At 46.6% G+C, this 9274-nt stretch overlaps 1 long non-coding RNA gene across 1 annotated transcript; it reads left to right on the top strand.

Annotated features, from left to right (window-relative positions):
• The first annotated feature begins 5513 nt into the window (after positions 1 to 5513).
• LOC123043301 (uncharacterized) lies at positions 5514 to 7897 on the top strand. Its single transcript, XR_006419129.1, has 2 exons — positions 5514 to 5988; positions 7136 to 7897. It is a non-coding gene; the product is annotated as an uncharacterized lncRNA (long non-coding RNA).
• Positions 7898 to 9274: the final 1377 nt, after the last annotated feature.

Raw genomic sequence — 9274 nt, 5'->3', positions numbered from 1 at the left:
ACTGGTGAGCGCGAACACTACAAAAAAAAGACACATCCGTGACATTTTGGGCCGAACAATTTTTTCTGTCATGCTTATGACACTTCTATGACGATAATTGTGACATAACCTGGTATCATCATAGATGTGGTGGGCTCCTACTTCTATGACAAAAAATCATGACAGAAAATGGGCTTCTCGTCCTGGGCGGGCCGGAGACGCAGCTGCATGACATTCTTTGGGCCATCCATGACGGAAAAAATTGTGGTAGAAGCGAGGTCGAGAAAATTTTCGGGGAGTTCCCGATTACGGTGGGTCATCGGGGCCGAGCGATGCATGGAGGTTTGCATGTTTCACGTACACGTGCGCGCGTGTGTGCGAGGAGTTGTGCTCTAACTGAACCCAAGTGATTGCACTAGCTACGTTACTGAACCCCGATCAATCCCTTCCTGTTAACTGAACCCGAGTGATTCCTTCGCTACTGCTGCTAACTGAAGCCGATCGAAGCTCCCTCTTGATGAACAGTTCCCGGTGGGGGTTGGATGAACGAGATCCCATGGTAGTAGAGGTCGTTGCCGCTGGATGAACAGGACCCTGATCGAGGAGGTGGGGTGGATGAACAATAGCCGGTGGAGTGACCCCGTACGTGGAGAGCTGGTTGAATAGGACCCCGTGGAGGGCTGGTTGAACAGGACCCCATGGAGGGCTGGTTGAACAAGAGTTGGTGGAGGACTGGGTGAACAGGAGCCCATGGAGGGCTGGATGAATAGTAGCCGGTGGAGGTTGGATGAACAGGGCCTCGTGGAGGGCTGGATGAACAGTAGCCGGTGGAGGCTGGATGAACAGGACCCCCATGGATGAACAGTAGCTGGTGGGGGCTGGAGGAAGTTGACGGTGGATGAACAGTAGTAGGTGGAGGCTAGAGGAAGTCGACGTGGATGAACAATAGCCCATGGAGTCCCGTCTTGCGGTACGCCACAACCTTCCGGATGAACAGGACTCCGTTTCAACCATACGCGGTCGAACAGAAGTCTGTTTACTCCGTTTTGCGGTACGCCAGACCCTTTCCGATGAACAGGACCACGTATCGATCGTACGCGGTCGAACAGAAGGCAATTTCCTTCGTTCTACGGCACACCAGACCTCGTTTCGTCTGTTCTGTCCAAGCTGGTTGGCTCTCGGTGAACACGCGACGCTATTTACTCCTTTTCGACCCAGCCAGTTGGCTGCCAATGAACAGGATTAGTCAAAGTACGTGTTAGAGACCCCGCCCGTATGTACGTACGTAGCCGTATTTACTATCTTGCATCATGGTCGTACGTACGTGTACACGATATAGACGGGACTGCATGACATGCTACGCTGGCGCCTCTATTTCAACACGTGCCACTCCTTACTCAGCCAAGGTACGTTGCTGCAGAGAGACTAATCGACCGCTATGTACGTACACATTCGCGGCCGGACAGATAACGCTACCTTCGCTTCAACCTGGTGGGTCCCAGCTATCAGGGTGCAAGAAGGCAGTTCCTTCCGTGCGAAGATAAAGCCGGTGGGTCCCAGGTATCAGGCGGGAACGTTTTTTCGCGAAATACAGAGGCCCTTCCGGTAGGTCTGAGGTGTCAGGTGGAGGAATCATTATTTTGCGTGTAATAAGGAGGCACTTCCTTGCGTGCGGCCATGGACCCAGCTGTCAGCCTCTCCACTTACAGTCCTCTTATGATGGTTGTCGTTCGTTGATCGTGTTGGCGACGACGTACCGCCCAAGAGCACCAAGGTGGTGGACGACGGCGTGACCTAGGAAGGGAACGACCCGGAGCCGGGGAATACGTGGCAGTGGATGCCCACGCGGAGGGGAGTATGGGGGTTGACTGCTTCGGATGTGGTTTTGAGGCTGCCATCTCCGGAGAATAATAGGGGTGTGGGTGAGTAGAGGGAAGGACTGGCCAACGGTGGGAGTAGGGTGGGGTGGTGAGGCCTGTGTGGCAGCACAACCGGCCACGGGAGGCAAGAGCAGGCGGCATGACCAGTGCTGGTTTGAGCGGCAGGAGCAAAAGACCAGAGGTTGAAGAAGCACGATGACCGTTGGATGGACATCGACAGTCACCACAGCTAGAATCATTTATATTGACTAAGTTGACAAAGCCTTGCGTCCGCATCAACTTAGTAGGCCCACAAGTCAGCCTCCAAATATGGTGGGACCGACCTAGCAGCGGGGCTATTCATTATTTTTGTGCATAATAGCTGGTGGATCCGAGCTGTCAGCGGGGGGATGTTTTTTTGCAAAATACAGAGGCCCTTCCGGTGGGTCCCAACTGTCAAAAGGAGGAATCATTATTTTGTGCGTAATAAGGAGGCACTTCCTACACCCAAAAAAGGAGGCACTTCCTTGCATGTGTCCGTGGACCCAACTATCAGCCTCTCCACATACAGTCCTCTTCCGATGGATGTCGTTCGTTGACCACGCCGTGCCGAGAGCACCAAGGTGGTGGACGATGGCGTGGCCAAGTAAGGGAACGACCTGGAGCTGAGGAAGAGTCGACAGTTGTTTCCCACACGGAGTGGGTACGTGCGTTTACTTGTTCAGCCATAATGTGAGGTTGCCGTTGCCGGAGAATAACAGGAGGTGTGGGCGAGTAGAGGGATAGCCCGGCCAAGGATGCGAGTATGGTGGGGCCGTGAGGCCTGCCCGACAGCATAGCCGGCCATGGGAGGCGGGACCAGGCGGCGCTGGTTTGGGAGGCTAGAGCAGGAAGATCAGAGACTGAAGAAGTACGATTGCCGTTTGATTGACATCTAGCGGTCTGACGCTGGTAGAGTCGATTGTTGACTAAGTTTCTTTTTTTGAGAAATCTTGTGTATGCATGAACTTAGTAGGCCCACAAGTCAGCCTCCAAATCTGTAGCAGACAACATAGAGCTTGTTTGCTATTTTTTAAAATAATTTGCAGCCCATTTACTAATTCTTAAGGAATTTATTACAACCCATTTTCTACCCAGGACCATGGTCAAAAAGTTCAACCTTATTTTGCATATTTTGGCGTAGTCCAAACTGTTTTAATCTAGAAATGATAAACAATTATTTTTAAGAACTTATTGATTTGCCAAAAAAATATCGTTTTGCTTTTGTAAGCTAATAAGACGTGGTATAATTGAGTTGGTTTAAGGGAAAACCAGTGGTAAAAAAATCAGCGCTGGGAGGGAAAACAATAACCAAAAAATAAGGATGTAAATATGAAAAGGTAACTTTATGTATTATTATATTGAAAATACATAAACTTCCCTTTTCATATTATTAGTTCATATACACAGTTCCACCGTCCCAGTTGAAACTTGGTCGACCTGAAAAAACAATATACCTGCTGGATCCCAGTTATCAGTCTGTATTTGCAGAATTCTCTCGTTTATTAACTACGTTGAAGACTTCATGGGTTTCACCGTCTCATACGTCAGCATTATTATTCCATCGTGATAATAAGTGCATGCACTTGCTTGCGTACGGCCATGGACCTGCTGGTTTCGTATAGTTAGGCTCTGTATGGACAACTGACTTGTGGTTCCACAGACGAAGTTCATGCAAATCGGATGGTTTTTAGTGAACACAGACTAAATTCACTGCATTTTACATATTTATTTTCATTATGGAATATTTTACATATTTCAACTAATAATAACGGACTAGGCATTTTTAGTTCATGGGAGGCGTTTCACGACCGAGGTCGCGATACTTAACTATTCTGGAAGGCCCAAATCCATCGCTCCTCTCTTTTAACATTTTGCAACTGAGCTTGGCATGCCACAACACGGTTCTGACGTGTTGCGTCCAACTATCAGCCTGTCAAACCAGATGGATCCCCTGCGTACTTCGAAGATGTAATTTTTTAGAGAACTGGGAATTCAAACGGCAGGTGCTTATGCTACCCATCAAATAAAAATTAGGTGCCTGAAAATTCGTTTCGAAACAAATGATTCAACTTTATATCCATGTTGACCCTCGACATGATGGTTGGAAGCAAATGCCAAGTTCTACCAAAAGATCGTTAACAACAATACCAACTTGCAGACGACCAGGTAGTACAAGTACCAATACCAAACTAACTTATAATCTTTTTAGTCCTGGCCCTAGTGTTTGTCTGGTAGAAAATCTTGCAGAGGACCAGCTGCCGCTCCTTATCTTGCTCCAGGTCCCCGAGGTGGTACTCTTGCATCACCCAGTTGGTCCTCTGCTGGTCGAAGTTTTTATTGGTGTGCAGCACCAGAACCATTTTGCTGCACGTCTGTCGTCCGTTGACCATCACCAGCAAGGTATTGCCGGTCTTGTGCCATATCGCGTGCATGCCACACTCCAACTGTATCTTGCGACGCGTCCACGTGCCCCTTTTGAACGCCCTGGAGTTGCGCTAGAAGAAATGCTTGCTTAGGCCACTCAGTGTGAAACCTGCAGTATTGTCGAATACAGATTTTAGTGTACGTAGTTAGCATTTCCATAACATCTTTGGCATGTTGCAGTCACTTGTTTCACTTTTTATTAACTGCCAAATTGTAATTGCTTCACTAGGTCTGCGTCTAAAAAGAAAAATAGAGCTATAAACAAAGGAATATGTTTGTGCAAGTAGACGGCCGATCGGTGTCTCACCTGAAAGTTTCTTAGGATGGGTGTAGCATATGCCGTGCTCGCCGTCGATGGTTGGGATGAACAAATTGATGAGAGGGTGAGATCTCGCGCTGTCAGCACTCACTTTGGCCTCAAGGTGCTCGATCAGCTCCTGATCGATGGGATAGAACTTGACGCCCGCTGGCAGCACCGGCCAATCCTTCTTGGACTTGCATCAATTAATTCTAATTATATGGTACTCAATGTATGATCAATCGACTATTTTAAGTGAATAATGAAAGATTTCGACAGATAAGTGGTACTCCAAATCTGAAGTCCCCAATACTCGAACATGCTGCCATGACTCTTGTGTCACCTCACGCGCAGCGTGTTGTCACGGCAATTCAATGTGATGAGATGATGAATAATTTGACAACGTATAATAGTACTACTACTGTACGACTTACTAGTTGTATTTGGTGTCACATTTTAACCATAGGTTTAACTAACAAAATATCAATGCATGACATGAAAAATTATACCATATGAAACTATGTTCAAATACAAATCAAATGATATAATTTTTGTGACATGCATTATCATTTAGTTAGTTAAAATTATGGTCAAAATTTAACACAAATTACGAAGGGGACCAATAAACCAGGAGGGAGGTAGTAGTACGAGTAGCGCAATATACAGTATAAAGGACTAGTACAAATTTAAAAATGGAGTAAGAAGTTATAAGGTTGTGCGATATACTTTATAGGCGACATGAGTAATACAAAATATAATTTTCATGGAACAACATTTTCACCAACAAATACGCACTTGAAACCTAATTGATATATATAATAGCATTATTTTAATCCCAGAATTACAATAACATCACGACGTGCCCTATATAGGACGGTCAGACGTTCCCGAACTCCCCGAATCGGCAGCGAAAAAAATAAAAGGAAAAAACCACCCCGACCCGACCTCCACGGCTCCACCAGACCACCTTCACCCCGATCCCCTGATCCCATCACCGCCCGGACAACCCCGCTGCCCCGCGACCTGCCGGGACTCCCCGCCACTGCCCGGCCTCCCGGAATCCCCGCCGCTGCGCGACCTCCCTAGCCCCCGCCTCTGCTCCCCGACCCGACCTAGCTACTGCGGCCGCACCCCACCTCCGCCAGGATCTCTCCTCCGCCACAACCACGCCAGCGAGCACCGCCCCTCTTCTCATCCATTTTAGCCAGGACCTCGCCTCGCCAGGACAACAACCCAGCCATCCCCGCACGTCAATGGGCTGCTGCCCCACTCCTCCATCTCCCCGGTGATGCTGCTGGGCGGAGGCTCCCCCACCGCGCAGCCTCCTACAGGTGCAGCTTCACTGCCGCACCACGGTGTTAATCGGCGCCTCCTCTAGCCGTTCAGGTACGCATCCCTTGGAGGTTCACAACCGCAGCTGAATACAGATGAATTCTCACCTACCCATTTTTTCTCTCGGTGGTGCTGCTGCAGTTCAGCCATGTTTTTCTGGTTTGAACTTGTTGTTGTCCGTGGTTGAAGCGATGATAAGTGGTGCTTCCCCATCGTCTTGGAGCAAATCTTTTATTTGAAGACGTTCTTCTTTGTTTGCTTACTAAGAAAGCTACAAATTTTGGTTAAAAATTGATAAGAGGTGCTTTCTACTGATGGTCTTCCTGTATATCATTAACATGAGCAGAGGATCATGCTCTCTCCCTTGCGTTCGTGACTTAGGATTGCTTAGTCAACTATAGTTTGGAAGTTCAACAACTGAGATTAATTCAGTGCAAAAAAACTACAAGGTAGAAGTTCAATTTGTGAGAGGAAAATCAAAATGGTAAATAACTGCAGGTTAGAAGTTCATCTTCTATTCGCATTCAGATTCCTTGCCACCACCACGCATTCCTCCGGGAACAGCCGCCGTGTATCCCACCGTCGGCCACACAATGCGGTAGCAGCGCACTACCCCAGGCCAAGCCATCCACCTGCAGACGAGCTGGCTCCGGCTATGCTCGATGTCGCACCGCTCTTTCCTGCTCGAGGACAAGTTCCACTACAGCCGTGGATTAAAAATAAGTTTTACTTCATCTATACACCAAGTTTGGGGATTACATATCATCTACTCTTATGCCATCAAGTCGTTGTCGAACAATATCCTGAGATCTCTGGAAAAATTGGAGATTTCCTATTGTTATGCCATCAAGGCGCTGCCCAACAGCCTCCCGGTTTCTCTCAAAAATCTGGAGATCAGTAATTGTGAGGCGCTCAAGTCTTTGCCCAAGAATGACCTTCCAAGTTCAATGCTAGAGTTACATGTCCTCCTACTACCAACTACTACTCAGGAGTTTCATGACGGGCCATGGATGCTACGGGAACAACTAGATTTTCACTTATAGTTATTTTAATTTGTGCATTTCTACTACTGCTGATAGAGAAGGAGAACGGCGATGGTATTTTTCTCTGAAATTTCATCTGCATGTGTTCAGGCTAAGGCTGTTAATTCTCTCTGAACATTTTTGTCTTTGAACATTTTTGTGTGTCTGGACATTTTCAGGCTACAACAGTTTTCTCCCTGAACACTTCTGGGGACCAAAAAAGGTGTGGTCGTGTAGCGGCCGCCGGCGAGGATCAATGGCACTGTATGATGCACTTCAAAGTGTTCGTGTTAATGCCTCAATGAAAAATGAGTTGTGTAGTTTTGTATTTCAGTGCGAGCACACTCAAATCCTTGAAACTGCCCACGCCCAACTGATTTGTCTTCGTGTTCGGCCTACATAAGCTATTTTTATTTGTGTCTAAAGCAGAACTCAGGAAGTCAATATGCCACGTACGACGGCTATGCGTCGTTCGCGGTGAAGTTCTACTACGGTTGTACACCAAGTTCAACTACAGGTATATGCTTATAAACATTATTAGAGAAAACTATAGGCCGCAGCCGTGCCCCTCCGCTGCACCGCCCATCATCACCCCCGTACACAGCCGGCCACCGGGCAACTCCTCCAGCGCGGGTGCAACACTACCGCTGCTCACATCCTCGCCCCACTTGCTGGTGTCTTCCACTCTAGGCGCGGTTGTAGCAAGCAAACAAAAGCGCCACTGGTTCATCCCGGATGCTGCTTGTACTCCATGTTATGCATTATTGTCCTAGATGGGGTTGCAGAAAAGGATTGTGTAGTGTGGCGTGCGTGGCTGAGAAGATGATGTAAGATGGAACAGGATAGGGATGGAACGTGTGGTGGGGAAAATCAGAGTTATACGCGGTAAAAATAATTCTTAGATTTTCTGAAAAAAAGAGCATAGAACATGCTTGTTTTGAGAGATATTTGTTCACTATAGTACGAACAGAAGTCCGCTAAATAAAAATGATGGGGTTCAAGTATTTAAAATAAGGAAGGAAAAAACAAAAGCTGATGTAGCGACCAGACCTCAAACAGTCTGATCTCTGTGCTTCGGTGTCATCCCTGAATCAGTAATGCTGACACCATACAGTACTCGGAGAATTTATAGCAGAGTAGCAATCACGCATTTATTACATCGAGTGTCTCAAAAGAGAACTTATTACAATAAATATGGCTTAAGGCTATCTAATAACGATAACAGCGGAAGACTTGGAAGATAAGTGAGTCCATCAACTCCAACGACATCACTGAGTATAGAACCACGACCTAAAACTCATTAATCGTCGTCTGAAAAGTCTGCAACATTAACGTTACAGCCCGAAACGGGTCAGCACATGGAATATGCTGGCAAGGTAACACATAGAGAGTAATGGATGAACAGCTATACTATATGCATATTTGGCTGGAGGAAAGCTCTATGGTTACAGTTTTTGCGTAAAGCCAATTTTTCTCTACTTCAAAGGAATAAAATTTAATTACTATCATGGTGGTTGTTAACCATTGAGAATGGTTGACAGCATTCTCAATCCCAATTAAGCATCATCATTAAACATAACCCAACAAAATTAATTTAGAGTAACATGTTGAGATTCACATGAAAATCCAGGTACTAGATACTCAAGATGTCCATAACCGGGGACACGGCTAACCATGATTAGTTTGTTACACTCTGCAGAGGTTTGCGCACTTTTCCCCACAAGACTCGATCGCCTCCGTTTGTTTTCTCGCACTACATGGTGTTTGAGAAGACGGATGACCGAGACATAGTCTTTCAGAAGCGCTAGCACCTTACGATCGGGTAGACCGTACCACCTACATCCCCTACATCTGCTAGTCTACCACTGTAAGAGTTCGCACGACTTAGTCAACTATGCTAGAGCCCATAATAGCTTGTGGCTGCACACGGAAGTTTCTAGTATGAATAGTCTTATGATCCCTTTGAGCCTGGGTGGCGGTCCAAAAGAAAACAGGCAAGTCCTGGAATACCCAGGTGCCTCAATCCACCCAGATGTGTGTTTAAGTTGCCACCTTAGATAAACCATTAATTAACAATCTCACATCTGTCATGGATATCACTCACCCAATCCACGTCTACTAGCATAGCATGGCATAATAAGCAAACGTAGAAGTAACTCCCAAAGGTTTGATAATAAACAGGTAATAGGTACTACCTCATCTACTTCCCATCCCACAATTTAATTAGATCCTAATCATGCAATGTGTGAGGATTGATCTAATGCAATAAAACTGGGTAGTAGAAAAGGTATGATCAAAGTGTTACTTGCCTTGCTGAT

Source organism: Triticum aestivum, chromosome 1A (assembly GCF_018294505.1).
Source record: "Triticum aestivum cultivar Chinese Spring chromosome 1A, IWGSC CS RefSeq v2.1, whole genome shotgun sequence".
NCBI lineage: Eukaryota > Viridiplantae > Streptophyta > Magnoliopsida > Poales > Poaceae > Triticum > Triticum aestivum.
Note: the sequence above shows the minus strand (reverse complement) of the source record. Positions and strands in the feature narration are given on the sequence as shown.